At 34.9% G+C, this 22,682-nt stretch overlaps 1 protein-coding gene across 1 annotated transcript in view; it reads left to right on the forward strand.

Annotated features, from left to right (window-relative positions):
- The window catches only part of CNTN5 (contactin 5), a 1,273,287-nt gene that overhangs the window by 1,144,876 nt on the left and 105,729 nt on the right, over positions 1 to 22,682 (forward strand).

A 22,682-nucleotide genomic window follows, 5' to 3' on the forward strand; every position in this document is an offset into this window, starting at 1 on the left:
AAATTTATATTAGAAGAGTAAACATGAGCTTTCTTTCTTACATTTGTCAATGTAACCAAAATTAAACATTTTCTTCCAAATTATTCCTTTTATCCGGTTTACTTTGTAATTAATGGGAGAGACTACAAGAAATAATTACCAACTACATTGTTCACATCTCATTAAATAAATTAGTTTTAATTATTAATGGTTTAATGTACCATGAATGTCACAAAAAAGATCCAGAAAAATGTGTTAGAAAAAGATTACATTTGAAAACAAAAAAATATACCATCAAAAGTATATCTTCTCAGGATTATCGGTAAACATTCATTTGGAGTGATCACATATGTAAAGTAAAAATATGTCTAAAATGAATGTTGTTCTTTTTCTTTATATAAGCTGTCCCCCTCTTTATCTTAAAATACCAATAGAGAAATTAATGGTCCTGGTCAAATTATATGAATTCTTATTTTTGTCTTTTGGACCTTGCAACTTCAGTTTGATGTCATTCATTTGTATCAGTAAATACCTTTAATCCCTTTCATAGGGTTGGCAGTTAATAGTACCTGCTATATTCCTCTTTACATACATGATACTGTTGTCCTTGAAAAGTACACAATTGACTTCTTAATCCCTGTTAACCTTGTTACAAGTCATATTAAAATTAGGCTCTGGATTGCAGACAATGATAATAAACTATAGAATAGAAGAATAAAACAAATTATATTGAGAAGTGAGAAAAATATTTAGGTTTAAGGTAACATAGGACCTCATTTTTAGTATATTTAGAATTATGAATATAAATATGTATATACTTAAAAATTTAGAAGCTTCAAACTGGAATGTCTTAAATAAATCATCTATCTGTTTTCTCCCAATTTCCTCAAATACTGATTGGGTCCTGAATCCCTTCAGGGGCATACACTGAGAGAACAACATTTTATGATATTGAAAAAACAGAGAGGAAAAAAAAAGGAAAGAATTGTATCCCCGGCCTACGCTTCTCCTTGTGAATTAATATGTCTGAGAAAGAATGTGAGAAAAAGGAATGAAAGTGTTATACAGAAGAGAGATTTGGGAAGGTCTCTGGACTTGTGGATACCTTCTGTATGTGAGGCCAATCGAAGACTCTAGAAGTAAGAGGGGTAGGACAGGACTCAGAAAGGTCAACTGGGGTGATCTGTGGCCTGCTCTGAGCTTCAAAGGAGAGACATTGAAGAGACCATAGGGGTCTAGTCTGGCTTAGCACAGTAAGAAAGCCCAACAGATTTCAGGGACTTAAGCAAAATAGAGTGTGCCTTTGACGGGAGCCCTGGGACCTAACCCCCTAGCGGATGATTGTGTGGGGGTTAATCGGAAGAGAAAGGGGGGTATAATTTTTAAGCACATTTACATTGTAGCGTGTCAAATAAATCAACTAAATCTCTGACTTAAATAAACAAACAAATAAACAAACCAATGATGTTGATATTTAGCATCTTGTATAGCTTAATGCCAAATATAGCTTAATGAAGTTCTTTACCTTTCATCTAGTTGCACTACTGTCTTTTAAACACAGCCTTTGATTTGTAGATAAAGCTCTGGGCAAATTTGTATATGTAGTTTTTATAACATCTATATACAATATACATTTTTATGTGTTAAATAAAATAGTGCTTTTGGACTGCACTATTTTCTAAGAAAGTCAATAGATAAACATATAATCACATCAGGTTAAAAAATAATAACACTTGCTTTGACATCTAAATTAAAACATCTATAATGCAAATGCTTTTATTTCTTTTGCCCTCTTTACTTAGGCCATGTTTTACAAACCCAGCAATACGACTGATTTGGAGTGAGTCCATTAATGGAGCCACTGTTAAAAGGGTCTGTGCAATCTGTTAGTCCATAAATATTCGACCCAATTCATCAGTATCACTTTTTAGGCAGTGATGATGAATTAACTGAATGTGGCAATTTAGTGAGGCTATTCTTGAGATTTTGAGTTCGATTCTATTTTACAAGCTAAGTGCTGTGGGGGATCCAAAGTAAAAGGCATGGCCCTTCACCCCTAAGAAAGCCCAATTGAAGGGGAGAGACAGCAGGATAGGCCAGTTAGGAATCTGTAACGGTAGTATCACCAGAGAACTCTGTGCGTTCAGCTGGCAGGAGGACGTGGTGTTTGACTAGACCTGGACAGACAGGATCTTGCCAGGTAGCTAAAAGAAGCTACATTCCAGACAGAGCGAGCAGATGAAACAAAGATAGAAAAGCAGAAGAATTTAGAGCACGTTTTCAGGAACAGTGAGGAACCACTCACCCTGACAGCAACAGTGAGGGCACGTAGTAGACTACAAGTCGATATTTGTTGAATAAATTTAAAGGGAAGCAGCAGAGGCCTCATTAAAAAGTAAAAGACACTGATTTCTGAGCTGTGGAATGGGGGTTGTATTTCGAATTCAGCAGGGAGCAATGTGATTCAGATTTGTTTTTCTGGGAAGATAATTCTGACAGCTGTGTGGAGCAGGGATTGAATTGCTCTCTAGGCTGGTTAAACAGAGATGCCAATGAGGTCGACCATTATAAGCTTTGGCCTTGAATAACCATCATGTTATCAAATAAAGGCATTTACGATTGTGTTTTGATACAATTGTTTATGCTGGGCAAAGGTCTGTGAAAACCTCAGTACTCTCCGGAGTTCTGAAGAGCCCCTGAGCATGGCCATGTGGCCCCCAAACCGCAGTCTTAATGGAGGACTATGGTGATCCATTGTTTCCCAGGGACTTGAAATCCCCAATTATTCATTTCAGATGTAAACATGATGGTTATTCCTTATAATGCATACAGAACAGTTACACTAAATATCATGGTAGCCTGCAATTTGCTCTGTGTTTTTGGCAGAGGAAGAAAAAAACATTTCTCATCAGGATGGTTAGCTAAAGAACTGCCCTTTGCATTGTGAACTCTTCAAACATGCTAAATTGCAACTAAATGGGCAACCAAATCAAAGTGTATTATTTGAATGGTCCTTCATATTTACCCAATTATCTGGTTATAACTATACACTTGGGAAGGCAGAGTAGGGATATTTGACCCCATTTTCTAATGAGGAAACTGAGCATAAGATTTTTCTAGGCCACATGAATACTAAATTGGGGTAACAAGATTAAATACAGTGTGATTTTTGAACTGAGTTATGTTGATTCCTCTTTATAAAGATTACCTTCTCTGTATTCATTGACCATGATATGTTCAGCCCTTGTCTGTAAACTGTGGGAAATAAAAATTAAAGGAAGATTTGGTCCTAGTCTTTAATAAATTTAAAGATAACTTAGAACACTAATTCCAAAAATATGACCATAGAAAACAATTACTAATTTTTTGTTACAGCCAGATATTGTTGGAGGTCAGAAAAGAGATTAATGTAAATTATTAGCATTGTGGAGGAAAGCAAAAAAAAAAAAATGGAATTAATTGTATGCCAAGTACTCAGCTAAAAAATATTTATACAATAGCTCATCAATTCCTCATAACTGTCACAGGAAGTAATATTATTTGGGGAAAAGGTGCTACCTGACCTAGACTGCAAAGGATGGGTAGTATTAGGATTGGAAAAAAATAAAGAGAAAGGCAATGTACAATGGGAAAGATATTGTATCTCAGGGTTGTGAAAGGATCTTGGAGATTATTGAGTTTGTCCTAAATTGACACTTTGATTCTCTGTCAGTATCATGAGTGTCTTCTGTAACTCTTTTAGTGATGAGGAACTCATTCTTCTGAAGTAGTCCGTTCCATTACCAACCAGATCTGACTGTTAGAAAGTTGGAAAGTACAAGTAATAGTGATACTCTCTGTATACCACGTATAGGAATCATGAATCATATCCATGGTTTTTGTGCACTTTCAGGTAGATAAAAAGGGGCCACAATATAAACTCCTTAATACCTTAAAGGTTTTACTTTCGCTGAAAAGTTCTAGCCTAAGCCAGTGTTCCCATTATGTTTAAATCTATTCCTAGTTTATCTTCTTAGGAATTAGTATCTATTTCCTGAGGAGTAAAAGTCTCAGGATAGAAGACAGTGAGTGCTCAACCAGCACCATTCTCTTTTCTGGTGGATCAATGTTAATGTTTTTAGAAGGAATAAAATCATTGGACACACTGCCAGGGTTTACTAAGGCACAAAGTTCTGAAGACCTCGCGAGCATCTAGTGCACCCTCTTCTTCATCCTATTAGCAGGTATGAGTCTCGGAGCCACTTCATGACTAATCAAGGAAGCGTACAAAAGGGCAGAAAATCACGAGATATAATAAAGGCACACGTTTTCTTTGGCTCATTCTACTCGCTAGTAATAGTCACATTTTCAAGTAACATGGCCTCCTGGACTCTGAGTCCTACCCTCTCCCTGACTGGCAAGGTGTTTGTCCTTCCTCATCACTTGATTTCATGCCTCCTGGGTTATTGTCTTGCTCTGAATCCTGGCATCCTGGTAATCCACCAACTTCCTGTTTTCTGCTATAGTTTTTGGACTGCCACATATTTGCTTTACAACAGTTCTCTCCCGGTCTTTTACCTAACTTAACAAAGTAGTCACTTTGTCATTTTAATAGGACTGAATAATAGAGTAACCACCAATCAAAACAGAGAGAGGTTACCCTCAAGGCCTTAGAATTTTCAGACATTTCAGGAAAGTGTACCATATCCATTTTCCCTGCTTGTCTGTGTTAAAGAATGTGCCTGCACCCACTGTCTTCCCCAAGTAGTAGTAGTTTCCACAGCAAAAAAAGATAGCCCATCTGTTTTTTAGTATGTGTGTACATTTCATGTAATCATATGCTCCTGACCAAAATATGCCCTTAAAATCTGTGATTCTAAAACATGTTATACATTAAAGAAATAAGCTAAACTGTGGGGTCCCTAAAAGCAGAGGCTAATATGCTGTTTTATATTTGATCATTTTGCACAATGGATGTCCACAAAATAGCCAGTCAGTCAATGTTTGTGGAATACAAAAAAATAAAAACTTGATATATTAAGCATTTTCTCAGTTTACCTACCCATTGCATTATTTCAGAGGTTTTAATAAAATTAAATAATGCATAAAATGCTATTAAAACCTGTTATTATGAAATATTTTATTTTCTTATGTTTTTATTTTTTACACAAAATTGGATGATCAGTTTAGCACAGTTTGGAACTGAATGAAAGGTGACTGCCTTGGAAGACATCTGAGACAGTCTATTATTGGAAGACACTTACTTAATTTCTGGGGGTGTATCACAGCTGGATAGTAATACCATGTTGATTATTCACCTCCATTTTTACTCTGTTCCCTCTCACTTTTTGTACTTTGTCAAATGTAGTAAAATCAAGTAATACCTCCAAAGTTATCACGTATAAGAAGACAGGCTAAGCCATTCAAGTCACACAGGCCTCACTTTGTTCATTTAAAGGTAGTCCACCAAAACCAACCTTTTGGGTATGGTTCTATGGTAGGGCTCCAGAGATTTTTTTATTCACTTAGAGGATCCATTTCTGATAGATGTTTTATCTTTATAATATATTTACAGAGCATTATTGGTGATAGGAAAGTTACTCGTTTCTCTGAAATGTTTTATAGTGCATCACTATGGGTTGGTTGGTTGGTTAGTTGGTTGGTTGATTGGTTGGTTGGTTGAATTTATCTATTTATTGGGAAAGTGAAACTTATTGATAAAGGCAATTTTATTTTAGGCCATGCTGGGAAATATCAGATCATTAACCTGTGTTCTGTGAGGGGATAAAAGTATCATAGCTCCCACAGATTCTTATCAGAACTTGCTGATCCAGGTTATTGGTTTGGGAAAAGTAGGGGATGAAAAACAGGAAACACTCCTTACCTCTTAGTAGATTTTTATATCCTAGATTAAAAACTCCAGAAATTAAAAAGTGCTTACATGTCTAGAACTCATTTTTTCTCTTTTGGAAGTTTTCTTTTTCTTGAAAATTATTTTTTCATTATATATATATATATATATATATATATATATATATATATATATATATGTTAACTCAAGCTGGATTTCTGTAATACTCTGTTCTCTTTCTTTGGTTGTTTCTAATCCAACCAAAGGATGAATTTAATCTGGAATAAAGTCCCTGTGTCTTTGGAAATGTGACCATTGGTAGGCTCCAATAGGTTTTTGCAATCGTTGTTTTAGCTTTGACCATGAAGTCTATTGTATTTATTGTAGTGATTTTTATTAAACTAAATTTTCACCTAAGTCATTTTCAATAGTGAATTACTTAGACTTAATTAATCTTTCTAATATGTGTAACAAACTTCTAATAAGTATTTTCATGGAAAATACTACTCTGAATATCTTGAGTTTCAGTTCAGAATTTCCATTGTATTTATTCATTATCACTCTAAATTTCTATTAATTATCCGGCATTTGTACATTGAAGAATAATCAGCGGTTGCCTCTAGAGCTCCTTCATCATCCCAATCTGACAAAGATTTATTTTTAAAACACAGCAAAAGTTTTAATGAATTATATATGTACTAAACAGTTTAGAATGAATAAGTAAATAAATGCATACTGTCAAGCCCATTTTTTAAATTATAAAATCATAACTTTCTACTTGTATCAAATGTTCAAGTCAAGCTACTGAAATGAGTATCTAAATAATTTTCAGAGCCTAATACATATCTTTCCTCAATATTCCAATTTTGCCCATATTCAGTAGTGCTTTCATTTTTTCTTAAGAGGCTTCTATTTAAATCTTGATTTTTTTTTTTTAAATACCTCTGTTTTCCTGTACTCCTCTCCCTTTCATTATTCATATTGATTTGTGGGCCTGTTCAAAGGAATTGAATTAGGAAGGATAACTAATTATGTCAGTTTTATTTAGGGGGTTTGTTTTTGACAGAAGAAAAAGAAATTCAGATTAAGAGCTACGTAGGCTAAAATACATAAATAGAATTTTGTATCATGAGAACTTTTGCCCTTTCTCATATGTAGCATTTCATTTGACAACAACATTGTGAGTAAGGCAAGTTGTATATAAATGAAGAAACTTGGCCCCAGGAAGGAAGACTGGTGAAGGGTCTCACTACTGAGGGTCAGGACAACACAGGCATACTTACGACACAGCCACCATTATCATTTAAGTTTCTTTGAGCTTCAAACTTCATTGTGTTATACAACAGAAATAGTTCATCCACCTGGTGCTAGCATAGCCAAACCCCGAGAATTGCCCTGGAGAAACATTGGCTATTTTATTGATGAATGGCACCATCCATGAGAACAGGAAGCTAATGCTCAAAAGCCCGAACTTCTCAATGTTGTGTAGTTTACAGATTATACAGGGCAAAATTACAAAGCACCGTGGGTTAGGTGTTCAGGGTGGTTCTGGGAACTGATTGGTCGGAGGTGAGTTAAGGGTAATGAATCATTTCTTCAGGTCTTGCGGACAGTTCTGAGGTCTACTCTGGCATCTCTCTTTCTGGTTTCATGGGAAAGTAAGCCGGGGAGTCTTTCCACCTTAGGGCTCAGCAGATGAAGCACAACTTAGGTTATGCTTAAAGATGTTATCTTTATCCTGCCAGAGGGCCAGACCATGTAACTATTGGTCAGGTCGGGGCTACTGTCTTCTGCTGCCTGGTGGTTGCTGGTTATCCAGGAGGAAGGCTAGGTCTCCAAGGGGTTTGAAGAGAGAGGATTTCTAGAACTAGGATTTAAAAATAAATTTAATCAAAGTCATAAGGACTCTTGGTTTCAATTGCCATGAATAATATTCCAAATCTGGTTTGACATTTCAAAGCAAAAATATAAAGAACTAAAACAAACTGTAATTCTTCACTGTGGTATTTTGAAAATCAAAGACATAAAGAGATTGTGTTTCTTCTCTGCAGTCTCACATCTTTAGCTGGATAACAACCTATTTTTATCTTACTTCCTTGATCACTATTAAACATTAAAATCATATGTTCTAACAAAAAAAAAAAATCATGTGTTCTGTAACATCAAATCACCAAATTGTTAAAAAAAAAAATCCTCCCATAAAAGTTACTGAGAATGAGTTGAAAAACATCTTAAAATATCCTGCTACGCTTGCCTCTTCAGATGTTCTGTGGGTGTGTTTTCCCATTAATTAAAGCTCACTCTCTGGCTGCTATAATTGTTTCATTTTATAGTGTGTGAACCACTTTTTATCAACTTCCCTTTTGAAGATTCTCTCAAAATGAATATCAGGTGCTATGTTATATCGCTTTCACTGCTGAAAATGAGGCAAAGAATGTAGAATGCAGAGACTGCAACTGTTCTTCTGAATAAAATATTCAGTTTCCACATTTAAGACGTTTAAAATAATATCACTCCCTACTAGGTGCATTACTTACAGCATTGTTAGTTTCACCTGAGTTTTTCACCACCAAAATTCAGTTTTCAAGTCAGATAGCAGGTTGGGCTTCAGATTCTGTCATTTTTCTCACTGGCATTGCTTCCCGTGCTTCCATTATATCTTTCCCATCCCTCCACCAAAGCAAGTATCAGATTCTACTATTATAAATACTGCTTGATTCTTTCCCATCTAGTCTTCACATTTCCAGAATTTAGGAACATATTTATTTTCTGAATTTAACACAGTAACGGGTACACATTAAAGATCAAATAAATATTTGTAGAGTTGCTACAGGCATAAGTGAAGTTTAGAGTATATGAACTAAAAACTAGCCACTTACAATAGTCCACTTAGAAACAAAGGTTGATTATCATATCAAAATAGCTTTTTTATTTTTTGTTAACCGAGGAGAGTTTCTGACTTCTATTATACAGAATGTCAGGGATCAATAGCTTATTTCATTTTGCTTCACATGAAATTTAAATGTTTTTGATATTGTGCCCAAAAATAATTGTTTTCTCTAGAAATAATAACCATAGTTTTTAATAAAAGGAAAATATACATATACAATGGTTTCTAATAATGTTGAAATAATGTGTTTTAAAAGAATGCCCTGCTTATGTATCTATATATCCAGGGGATATAATGTAACCTACAGAGTGATGACATACATAATATAATATGGCTTTTAACACTAGAATTTTTACGTTGTAGGAATATTATATAAAAGAAGATTATTCTTTTTAGTTTTTGAAAGCTTTGGTAAATAAAAGACTATTCTTATTCTCTAATACCACATAAAGTTCAGGATTTTTATAAGCAAACATGTTTCAGTTTTACATTTTGAAATACTACTGATATGTAAGTATTGTGCTTTAGACTGACTCCTGTATTCTCAAAGTGATTTTCAAAGAGTTGGGTTTTTGAGAGGCCATTATTTTCAAGACATATTTAAAATTCTACCTTTATTCTGCAATTCCTCTTTCTACATCTGTTTTGTATTAAATTCTAAAGGGTGCCTAACTGTTATGATGTGTTTAGCTTGAGCTTTTCAAAACCCTCTAGTTTCTTTCATGGACTATTTTTATCATATTATAATATAAAAGTGACTTTAGGAATCTAGAATTAATAACGCGGTAGGTAGCCTCTCAAAGTTGTTCTCTCTCTCAGAAAAAAGGAGGAAGAGGGAATTTTAGAAATAACTATTGGTCTATTATTGTTCACTTTCTTTCTTCATCTGATATCTCTCTTTTATAAGTGAAGTAGAAAAGATCAATTTAGAGAATTTGGAAAGCACGACACCATTTTCTTTAATGAATAATCAATGGCTCTAGAGAGTGTTCATCAGCGTACAACAGATTAATTCTGAATATGTCACAATTTCACAAAGATTTATTGAGTATCTGTATACTAGGCACTTGTCCAGGAACTGAGGATTCTGTAATAATAACAAACATTCTATGGGGGCGTGTCTCAATGAGTATAACTGAGGTGCTGCTTTTGAGGAGCATAGTCCTCCCGAGGAACAGACTTATAAATCGACAGGTGGTGAAAGCAATGGAAGAAGTACATTTAGGGAACTCAGTCCAAGTTACACATCATCCAAACTGTGGAGGCAGAGCAGATTTACTAAGCCAAGTACTACCTGAGCCTATTCTTAAAGGAGAATAAAGAGAATTGCAAGCAAAACAGGAAGAGGAAGGAGAAGGCGAAAATACATTCTAGGTAGAGACTGAGCATGAGGAAAATATGAAAGATACTGAAGTTTTGGTCTACAAATCCCAGTAACACATGGTGATTTATAGCGAATGCAAACGTCATCTGTTACTATAGTAATTCTGTTTTAAAGAAAGCTTCTCGTATCACCTATTAAAGTTAAGTAAATGACCATGATTATGCTTTGTTCCAATTATAGCAAGTTTCATATTCCTAACAAAAGTAAGCTGCCAGATTTTTCGAAATTAAATCCAGGAATAAATTGCATGTTGCTTAGTGTAAGTACGTGTGTTTTACATAAATTTACATGTGGCTTGAAGCTTTCTGTGGGTTATATAAAAAAGAGATTAACTGTTACAATGTAAAGATTCAATGTTCATGGTCATCAAGATAATTCCCTACGAAGCACTATGTGATTTTTTTCAGGAGGCTTCTTATTCTAGAAGGCATTCTAAGAATGCAGTGCAGTTAAGGAAAACAGGAGCACTTTAAAATCAGAATTTCTGCTTTCTTCCACATTGATTCTTTTATTATATTATATATTTCTGAGGACAGGAACCATACCTATCTTACTAAGCATTGCCAGCAACTGGCATCGTGCCTAGCAGATTATTTGCTAAATAAAGTATTTGTTAAATTAATTATTATATAAACAAATAAGATTTTATACTCTATGTATAGCACTTTCTGATTTCCTTGCTTGTGTGCTAAACTACCACTCCAAAAATAAATAAATAAATAATAAATAAAAAAACAGTGATATACCAGTATCAGGAAAATTTTTAGTACATCACTTTACAAAAACTTAATGGTCACCTGTAATGTGTATAGCACAGTATCAGGGCAGGGAATAGATAGTTGAGTAAAGCATTATCTCTCCCTTCTGGAACTCTTAATCTAGAGAGACTTTCAAACAACTATTTAATGTGGTAAGTATTACTGTATTGCGATATTATCCTGTTAAGAGAAAAAAACTCTGGAGGAGAAATTTGAATTATTAACCAAGTATGTCATTGGCCGAAAGACTTGTTCTTAGAATTAATGTTCAATTGAATTCAACTGAATTCATTAGTAAACGTTATCAATCAACTGGTATAAGGTAAGGTAATAATCTAACTGATAGCTGTTTAACTACCCTAAAATCAAACTCTCTCATTGTACACCTTACACATCTGGAAAACCAAAATAATAAACTATTTTGAAGCAAAATTAGTTGAAATAATTTGGAATGCATTAATTATGAAGATACAATATTGTACTAAACAAGTGTTTCAGATCAAAAAGCCTAATTGAAATTATAAAATACTATATTCTATCCTGTTTAACATCTGATAGCCCCACACATAATATCACATATTGACAAAATTTGTTTTAAAGTACTTATAAACTAAAGTGATAGTAGTTCCGAAAAGCATTTCTGAAACCTGCACTCTTAATTGTTGTTATCCATCATGTTAAGTAGTAAGGAATAATAATAGTACCTTTGGCTTCCCTAAAGTAGGGACCTGTGACATGCTTTACATCAGTAGTGATTCTGGACAGGCTACTGCAATGTCTCTGGTGTTTAAAACAACTTTAGTTAGTATTAGAGATGCAAGCATTTCAGTAAGAATGTTTCAATTTGCCTTTTTTTTAATTAAAATTTATTGGGGTGACAGGTATTAGTAAAGTTACATAGGTGTACAATTCTGTAATACATCATCTATATATCACATTGTTGTGTTCACCACCCAGACTCAGCTTCTAACAATAATCAGACAGAATAATAAGTTAAGGATCTTTTTTTTTCTCTTAACTAACTTTGAACATATTCAAAGTAGAAAGAAGAGCATGAAAATCCCTTGGAATGACACTACCTTAAAGTAATCACCATTGTTTTGTAATCATGTTTTCATGCATCCCTTTAAGCATACACAGACACAGATGTAAAATAAGTGGTATTATATGATTTATCATATTAGTAGGATGACTTTCTCCTACTTTTATCCTCTTATAATTAATAGCATTGAACACACCTAGTTAAGCTTGTTAATATCCTAATGGATGCCCTTCTGTATTTTTCTCTGTTCTACTGTAATCCTAAGCAGATGTATAAGTACAGGGATATTTTTGTCATTTAAAAAAAAATTTAAACATAATTTACATACATTTTCTGCATCACATTTCTCTCATTCAATAATCTTGAAAATTCTTTCATGTCACCTGATATACATCTCTAATTCATTTTTTTCAGTGAGTACATAAGAGTCCATGTATGACTATGCCTCTATTTAGCTATTTCCCTATTTATAAATATTAACTTTGTTTTCTGTTTTGAGAAATTTATGAACAGTGCTACAGAAAACATTTCTGAACATCTGTATCCATGTGCATTAACAATTTTCTTTGGGATAGATTCTATGGAATGGATTCCCAGGAATGGATTGCAGAGTAAAGGAATAAAAAATTATTTGTAATGCAAACAGATGCTGCCAGATTTTTTTCAAGGAAATGTTATAATATCAAAGTACACTATTGGGTGGCATCATTATACAGTAAAAAAATTAATAGATTGAGTGGGGAGGAAGTGTCAAGAGTTTTTGGTGTAGGCCCAGGCTTTGACCCTATTCAGCTGTATGACATTGAATGAATTATTTCACCTGAGTTCTCATCTTCAAAGTGAAGAGGTTAAAGTAGATGACTCCTAATGTTCCTATCTAATTATAAAGTTTTATGATTTTTTAAAGTTGTATTCAAAGACTGTAACCCAAGAAATTCTCTAAATATGGCATCCAGTCACAGTGAAATCATTTTAATATTTTTTAGTGAAACCAACCATTTTTTCAGGAGCTCCAAGATCACATTTCTCTGTGTTAAATATTGCATACCTGCTTGATTCATGCAAGATATTTCAAAGTCTCATGATGTCCTTAGAATTGAAAAAATCTTAATGCGGAAGGAGTTCCAAACTGGAAAAATAATCTCGAACAGAATTCTTCTCTATGACTAAGAATATATTTGTATATATAATATCTTGATAAATGATAAAAGATTTCTCTAAAAGTAAATAAAGATTTCCTCTTTAAAAGCAACAATAATCTTATAGGCTGGAATAATGTCCTTTTTTTTCTGGGTAAGAGATCAGCATCTCTTATTTTGTATAACCAGCAGAAATACACACAAAATTTTACATATCATGAAAAATTCAAGCTCTACCAATATGAATTCTTAGGACAAAATACATATCCTAAGATATGATCATTATCTTGGTGTCACTGTCAATTCAAAGATGTAGAGCTTGGAAGAGTCTTGTAAATGTTTTTGAAATATCAGAGCTGTATTATAGAATTACAGAAGAGTGAGGCGAGGGAGTAGACTATGCCATCATTAATGATTTTTGATCTCTGTCTAAGTAAACTCTGATTTTTATACATTAAATAATTGGTGAATTCTCTTTTATAAAGCTGCAAAGCCTTGTTATTAAAAATGAGTTTTCTGTGACAAAGTGTCTTGACTTGCTTTCAAAATGTCAGCCAAATTTGACTGAGAGTCCTTGATCTTGAACTTTTCATAGTTGGCTTTTGATTGACACATTTATTCAATTTGACCTTTGTTTTAGCTGAACTATTCTTCCTCTGTTTGAATCTTCATTGGAAGATTGCTGTTGTCCCTGCAATCTAAACAGTAGTTTGAATAGTCTTTTCTGACATTGCTGTGTTTGAATTCCCTGAATTCTTGGTATTTTTGAGGTTGAAGAGAATCTTCATGAGTGTGCAAAACAATGCTTAAATAGTTGCTGTCACCCAAATTTCCTTCTTTTGCAGTAAGGTACTTTTTCATTCAGAAACTTATTCCTAAGCATTAGTAACTATCAAATTAGGATTGGCAAAAGAATACTGCGCGTTTGGTCCTGAAACACATAGTTAAAATAATACAGCTACTTGTTGAAGATTGTACTTGTTAAAATGTTTACTAATATTGCAAATAAAATGTAAATACATAAAAAAATTTTGAATTTTGAGGAAAAAAAACTTGAGATAGCAAGATATTGAAGTGGCATACTTATCTTTAGAAATTCTTATATAAAATTAATTATTCCATTTAAAGTATTATGTTTTTGCAAAAAAGATTAGGTATAAAAGTGTTTCCACCGTTCTCACTTTTTTTCTTCTTCTAAAATGTCCGTTACCACACTTATTCCATAACAAATCATGCTCTGTCATATATGTGAAGAGACTTCTATGTGCCAGACACTGTGCTAAGCACTGGGCATACCAGAGTTAAATAACAAAACTTCAACTGGGTAAAATTGAAAGGTTTTTATCGGCTTATTGAATGATTGGAGAATTGGGCAGTATCCCATCCAGCCAGTAGAGAGGAGCTCCGAGGAGCTGTCCTAAATGGAAGGCTTTTATAGGCAAAAGTGGAGAAAGGGTGGATCGTTTCGGTCTTAGGTAACCTGCCTATGGAGGTGGGCTATCAGGTGAACTACCTCACTGGTGCTGACCGGGAAGATTGCATTCCTGGGAGAGGCTGGATCTGCAGCTGGGTTAGGTATTAAGTCTAAGTTTGGTGACGTGGGCTTAACACAAGTGATTGCATTTTGGGCCTATTGTCTTTTTAACAGTAGTAAATTGAATATCATCTTTTTTTATAAGAATGAAATGCAAATGTGGTTTATACAAGATCAAAATATAGTTAAAATTGCCTTTAAATGATACTTACCTTCAAAGGCACCTTTTCCTTTTTTCAGTTCTTTTATAGCTCAAGAAGATGAAATGAGAACTAGTTTATTTTTCAACCCAGGAAGTTCTGGAAGTAGTTCAGAAAGTAGTTGTCTAAGTTCTTACTGAAAACAAAGGTCTTTTTTTTTAGCTCAGATCACTCCTTTCATATACTATCACAAATAACTAAGTCAGTAGTCAACACTTTCATTCTCCCTATAAATCTCCTTAATCAGATATATAAGTTCCTTAAGAACCCTTCTTATCTTCCACATTACCACAGACAAGGATTTTACTAATTTTTTTTGCCAGTCCATAATTCAGGTACCCCTTTCTCCAGCCTTCAGTTATAGTCTCCTCAAAGTTATTTCAGCCTCCATTAATAGTTTTTAGGTTCTTCCCATCTTGGAGATAGGGTCTGATTGCTATAGGAAAATACCCTTAATATTCTGGTGTAAACAGAAGGCCTTACACTTTGTTGTAAGTGGCTACACACTTGGGATCTTTATCCTGGGGACATACTTTATTTGAAATCACCCTGGATTTGATGTTTGCTGAGGCTATTTCTTACTTTGCTAGTCTTTGACCACTTGGTGAGACTGGAGATGAGAAGTAGTTTTGTTTTTAAATCTAGAGTCGTGGCTCCTTTAGATTCCTTTTATATTCTGTTTGAGAAATGAGCATTTCTCTCTTTTCAGCTCATCTCTCTGTATTTATACCTTATTATCCACAGGTAAAAGAAACCAATTGGTACTTTCAGTTTTCTTCCTGAAACTCTCCTTAGGCAAATTCAAAGTTGTTCACTGTGGTTAATGTGTTCTTTGCATCATTTCAGATGGTACTGTTGCCAAACTTTCTAATACTGCAGTGTTTCCCCGAAAATAAGACCGAGCCAGAACATCAGCTCTAATGTGTCTTTTGGAGCAAAAATTTTAATATAAGACCTGGTATTGTATTATATTATAGTATATGATATTATTTTATATTATACCTGGTCTTATATTGTATAAGACCTGGCTTTATATTATATTAAAATGAGACTGAGTCTTATATTAAGTTTTGCTCCAAAAGACGTCTTAGAACTGATGGTCCGGCTAGGTCTTATTTTGGAGGAAATACGGTTTGTAAAGGGTCACCTTTTCTCCAGTCTCCAGTAACAGTTTCCTCACTGTTCCCGAAGCCCTTATCAAAGGTCTTCTTGAGATCCATCTAGCTTTCACTGATCCTGTCCTCATGGCCTTTCCAGCCTCTGTACCATAACCCCAAACCAAATGTCACATGTTTTGGTTATAATTACAGCAGCACCTTACTTCCAGGTACCAAATTATTTTATAGTTATTCACTGCAGTATAACAAGCCACTCCAAAACTTAGTGGTGTAAAACAACAGCCATTTTGTTCTACTCACAATTTTGTGGGTCATGAAATCAGGCAGGTAACAGAGAGGATGGCTTGAAATTCAAGGATGGCTTGAATCTGTTTCACAATGGCTGACCAATCAGCTGGGGTAGCTAGTGAAAGATAATAAGATTATTCCATTTCTGTCCTTGTAAGGAAAAACATATTGTCTGTCATGATTGTTAACATCTTTCTGCCTATCATTGTTGCCTCATTGAGGCAACCTATGGACTAGGTGTTATTTAGATGATAAAATATTATTGAAGAGATTCCGTGAGAACATTGCTCTATAATACAAATACTAGAAGGGATTTTTTTCATAATATTGTGATGTGAGTTTAAAACCACTCTTGCCTAGAATTCTCTTAAAGAAACCTGGTTTGTCATTGTGGTTATAAAACGGCCAACTTCTAAGTGAGGATGATAGTCCCTTTATGGCCCTTCCAGCTCTAGGACTGCAGAGTTTAGAGGAATTTCCCATCTCCATTCTTCAAAGTGTGAGATGTTTCCTTGTTCGTTGCCAACATGTTGAGTGTACAGTAAACAGACTGAAGCTGACAAAGGTGTGTAAGCGAGCATTATGTTTGCATTGGAGGTTCAAGAAAAAAAATAAAAAATAAAAAGACTATTTGGACAAAATGACGCTTAAGGCGGTTCAAGAAAAAATTAAAAAATAAAAAGACTGTTTGGACAAAATGACACTTAAATGTTCTAATGTCTAGACAGGCCCACATCAAATATAAAACAAAGAATAAAACAAAGTTTATCCTGTTTTTTAACACACGCCTTAAGAATATGTAATGTATTATATTTCTGTTTTTTTCATCTCAACATGCAGTCTTTGAGAAAAAGACTGCAAGTCAATAAAGAGTAAAAGACAAGGTACAGGCATTAAGGTAGGAAAGGATAGAAATTTTACAATTTTCAATTTGCAAAGAGATGTATGTCAACTTCTCGATATTTCTTCCAAAGCGCACCATTGCCTAGAATGTGCATACAAGTTCCAGGAGATCACAGGCAGTATCGTGTGGACTGAGCGTCATGGGTGTGCAACCTGTGTCACCCCACACTGAGAAGGGCCTTTTGCTCGGTATAATGCTTGGCTGTCACCATTTTGAAATTCTTAATTTTTGGACAAGAAGCTCACATTTTCATTTTACACGGGGACCCACAAATTACATCGCCAGCGCTTGTGGTTAACTAAGCTTCTTTGAAAGAGAGAGGACTTACACAGTGCCTTAACATGTAAAACATTGTTTGGAGACTTTGACACGTCACTGGGGAACCACTTGAGAAAAGGTGCAGAAAGTACACTGTCCACTATAGTGAGAAAAAAAATAGGTGGAGTCCAGCCTCAAATGCTGATTAAGAAGTTGGACCATCTTGCAGAGGGAGATAGCCAGTGAAGATGTTTGCAATTGTGTAAAAAAAAAAAAAAAAAAAAAAATCAGTTTTAAAAAAGGACTAACCTAACAATGACGTATCAGATGGGTAAGGATGAGAGACAGAGAGGGCTTAACACACAAGGATAAAAAGAGCTGTTTTTAAAGCTACTATTACAATCCTAAATTTAACAGTCAGTGCTCACAGAATGATGGCTAAGACTCTATGAGGTACACGGAAAGCAAGAATATCTATCCCTGGACCTGCCTGACTACTATACTGTCAGACCACATATCCTTTTCTCTCTTTCACATCTCTTTCAACCTAGGTGCAGATAGCAGGAAAGCTACTCCACACTCTCTTCCTGTGTTTTTTCCATCAAAGCTGCATTAGACTAGATACTCCTTACGTTTAGAGTCTATACCTATATAACCAAAACTGAGTATGGCACAGAAAAATAAATACATTTTGGGTTAGTTATAATTACACAAACAATAAAAGAAGGATGAGTCAAATGTTCTCAAACTTTGGTAACGGGTAGGATGGAACTAAGAGTAAATTCAAGAAAGCATAGTTTGATAAATTGTGTGACTTTATCTGTTTCATGCCTCTTTTAACTTAGAATCTCTAGATCAATGTATACCAATATATTAATCATATATGAATATAGAAACAACACTGTACATACTTAGAAACTGTTTTAGTCCATTGAGGCTACCATATTATAATACCATAGAGCAGGTGGCTTATTCACAGCAGAAATTTATTTCTCACAGTTCTGGAAGCTGGGAAGTCCAAGATCAAGACACTGACAGATTCAGTGTCTGGTGAGAGTCCTCTTCCTGTCTGCTTCATAGATGGCCATCTTCTCACTGTGTCCTCATATGGCAAAAGGGAAAGAGCTTTCTGAGATCTCTTTTATAAAGGCACTAATTCCACTCATGACGGCTTCACACACCCTCATTCTCTCATTACCTACGAACACTCTCCCTCCAAATATTGTATCATCACATTGGGGATTACGTTTCAATATATGAATTTGGGGGACACAAACCTTCAGTCTGTAGCAGAACCCTTTGCCTTAGTCATTTTTGTTAATTTTAGATAAAGAATGCCCAGTTACCTCTCCACGAGGGAAAAGAGGGTCAATGCACGTGTGATCAGATAAGAGATATCTTTCAAGAATCAGGGCACAAGCGTGCCACCTAAGTCTGGCATCGACTGACACATTAATTACCACACACCCTAGTCCTCTGTCTACTTGGAAAAAGAGAACACTAATGTAATACACATGGTTTGTTGTCATTCATTCAGTGTTCTTCATATACCCAATTTTGTCATCTAGGAAATAAGTATAATTTACCATTTGTATTTTTTAATTTATTATATTGAAATTTAATTGTAATTGGTCCTGTATATTCTTGCTCTGAGCTGCTTTATAATGCCTGTCTTCATTTTAACCAAGATAGTGGACTGATCTCATGAATGATTTCTATTCCTAATTTTGTGCTTATAACACTAAATGATTCAATTTGGCTATAATAGCTATCCTGAGTTCATCAATGAGTCATCAATTCTTTTTTCCTCTTTAATCTATGTCACCAAGTAGCAGTTTCTGCATTTTTCTTAGTACTTAAAAATGCATTATTAGAATATGTATTGGAAAGTAAATACCAAAGTAAATACCAATAATGGGATGTTAGAGCCATTTTTATCCCCAGTTTTAGTCTCCTTTGCATTGCCGGAACCACCTAATATTTCACCAAAATAGACATAACTGTTTTTGTCAAACAGTATTTTGCCTAGTATTTTCTTCACTGGCAGCAATTAATATTTCTATTTCAGATAATATGTCTGATTATTTAAGCACCCAAATTAATATCAGCTGCTTTCTTTAAAAATATATTAAAACCCATGTCATCACGAATGTAAATCCCATTTTATATATAAAGGTTTACGAAAAAACAGTTGTAAGAATACGAATGTATATGTATATTATTTCCTTATGGTAGAGTACTTTAAACAAATGATCCTCTGGGAAAAAGAAATACTGTTGCCAGGAAAATATTTTAACTATCCGTGATTTTATGTCAATATCATGAATCATATCTAATAATCCATGTTTCATAGCCAATACCCATTTTTTGATATTAGAAAAGATTTTTTAAATTGCACCTCATAGAATTTATATGCCACATTACTTTGCTTGATAGAGAGGAATGGTTTATACATCTGTTTTGGGGGTTGGGGGTACTGGAAGTACCCCTTGAGAAAGGTGGAAAAAAAAAAAAAAACCTGAATTAGGGCATGGAAACTGCCATACCTAGCAGGCTTCTGACTTAGTCATTGAATCTGAGTCCACTATTTTCAAGAACTTCAATTTAAGTTATTTTGTCATTTAGATGATACAATCCCAAAACATTCTCAGAGTGCTTACTATGTTGTATGCATCGAATTCTACTAAATCTTGGTAAAAAAAAAAAAATGCTTTAAGAGTCCTTTACACTTTCGAAGCATTTTCCAGTAGTTATTGTATGTACATTGTTTCACTTGATTTTCCTCAATACTCATAAGAGAAACAGTGTAACTGTCATTATCCCTCCAAAAGGACTTCCCATAGTTGCAGTGCTTGGAAGATGTTGAACTAAGACTAGAATTGGGGTCTTCCTATTCTGAGCGCAGTGCTTTTCTACAAGAAAGAAAAGGGGATGTATGTATCTATAATAAAGCTAGGTATTTAGAAAACTTACTACAGCTATTGAAAATGTTGATATCTAGTTTGTTGAAGAAGTGAATACCAATTAAAGAAATATTCCTCTTGGCTAAGAGTGCAATTACAGGCCCTTTCACAGATAACATTTATCAAACATTTACTATGTACGAAATACATTGCTATGGGCTTTACTTGCATTATCTCACATTGAAGCTGTGAGACAAGCTCTGAGCGATGTAGTAATTTTCCCAACTTCAAAATTTAACAAGTGTTACAGCAGAGGTTCACACAATTCTGTGTCATTCCAAAACCAGTATATATTCTTTAAGTACTCTTTTATACTGTCTTCCTCCATAGCCTTTTGTCATTTCCTTTCCTAATTTCTTTGAGAGGACAAAAAGAGGGAAAGGAGGAGGTATTGTAAGACACAAAGAAGGAAGGAAGGAAGCCATTCTTGCATCCATTAGCTCACCCAGGAACCACTAGCTGCACTGGTACCTAGCTCGGCTCTGGGAATGCCCAGAGTGGATTTCCACATGGACTTGGGGGAGACTTCTGAGAATGTCAAGTGTTAGTTCTGGGACATGAGTAAAGTGCTATTAAAGCATCACTAAACAATGACAGAACTATTGATGCCTAGGGAGTGTCCAAAAAGACTTCACCTAAAGATATCTTTCCAGGCAAAGGAGAAAGAGCATCTGCAAGGGAACACCGTGCAGAGTTACGGGATGTATTCCCACGTATGGGGAAATGTGAGGTTAGAGTTGCAGAAGCACAGGATTCAGTCGGCAGCGGACTCATGCTCTGAGAAGAGTTCTGTGTTTAAATAAGGAGATTGGACTTCATCCTCAGGGCAACAAGAGCCAGCAGCCCCTTTGCACAGCACAGTTAAAGGAGCTTTCCATTTTTAGAAAGTCATAACCAGCAGTATTATGTTGGATGAGCAGAACCCTTAGTCAAAGTGAGAGCCAATAAAGAGCTGGACTTGTGAAAGGATGACATTCCCTGTATTATTTCACTCCTAAATAAAAAGTTCCATAATCTAGCAACTGCACTGATGAGACTATGTGACCAAGGAATGTAAATGACTTAACCATGTTGCTAGTCTCACAAAAAGTGAACATACAGTCTCTTTCTTAAAGAGCCTCACATATTCATTCATTCCACAAATATTTCTTGAGCCCTCACTATGCGGCATGTACTGTGCTAGACGCACTGTGCTTAGAGCATTGTGTTAAGCACTGGTAGTGGGGAAGTTCATTTGAAGCACCGTGTAACACAGTATGTTCATAAAGCCAAAGAAAGCAGCAAAGAAAAGACAGTATAGTATAAAGCAGGTGTCAAAGAAAACCAGAAAAGAGAGAGTAACTCCTAAGAGAGAAAAAGTGCAAGTGAGCTTTAAGCTTAAGAAAGCAAGCATCTGCTATAAGGAACCATGTCATTAAAAGTGCACAAAATTGCAAGGGTTCTCTCTCAGGAACGGCACACTGTGGGCTGAGATTAAGTATAATGGGCTCCCCCATGAATTCTTCTCATTACTTCTCTTGAAAGATCAGTAAATCTACTGAAAGGGTAATTTAGGTTTAGTGTTCACAATCCATTCATTTTACTTTTAATCTTCCCTGTTTAAAATTATAAAAATATAATGCAGATATAATCCAGAAGAGAAGGGATGGGCCCGAAATGAGATGATTTCAACTCCTCAAATAGTCTTGGCATTGATAGATAGGCCATGGGCTGTAGACTTTTTCTCCCAGATAGATGGTGAAGGAGCCTCAGCCAGATCACAGGGCACTGCACACTGGTAAGGGTAGGAACCAAATAAAGGACGACACAGGACAGGTAATCTATACCTTACGCTCCTGAACTCCTTGGACCTTTACGTGATTTTTAACGAAGTCTCTTCTTAACCCCATTAAGATTTTTCTTTCACTATAATTCAACAGAAGAGACAAAGGTTTGGGGATTTCTGTCCAAGAGAAAAAGAAATAAAATATTTGGGAAGAAAAGGTTCTGGAAAATAAGACAATTGACTATTTAATCACAAGAATGTGATTTCACAAAACGATTTTTCCAAAATGTGAGCCTGACAAATGACTTAATAAGCATTACCTTTTCTGCTGTTAAACTACCACCAGTTTGTGAAAAACAAGCAAGCAAGTACAAAAAATAACGGAACAAACAAAAAACACCAAGCAGTCTTTCAGAAGTGTATTTCTGGAAATTATAAAGTCCTCGCTCATTTCCTGGGCCTCTCCTTGCTTTTTCCATTAGACACAGGCTCCCTCCTGGGCCCATACTGTGCACCTTGATTTCTGATTAATTTAACTGAGTACCCTATTAGAAGAGTTTCTTAAAAATCCAGGGGAAAAAGGAGATTTTCACACCTAAGTTGGGCCCATATGTATGAAGTGATAAATAT

This window comes from Rhinolophus ferrumequinum, chromosome 11, assembly GCF_004115265.2.
Source record: "Rhinolophus ferrumequinum isolate MPI-CBG mRhiFer1 chromosome 11, mRhiFer1_v1.p, whole genome shotgun sequence".
NCBI classification, from domain to species: domain Eukaryota; kingdom Metazoa; phylum Chordata; class Mammalia; order Chiroptera; family Rhinolophidae; genus Rhinolophus; species Rhinolophus ferrumequinum.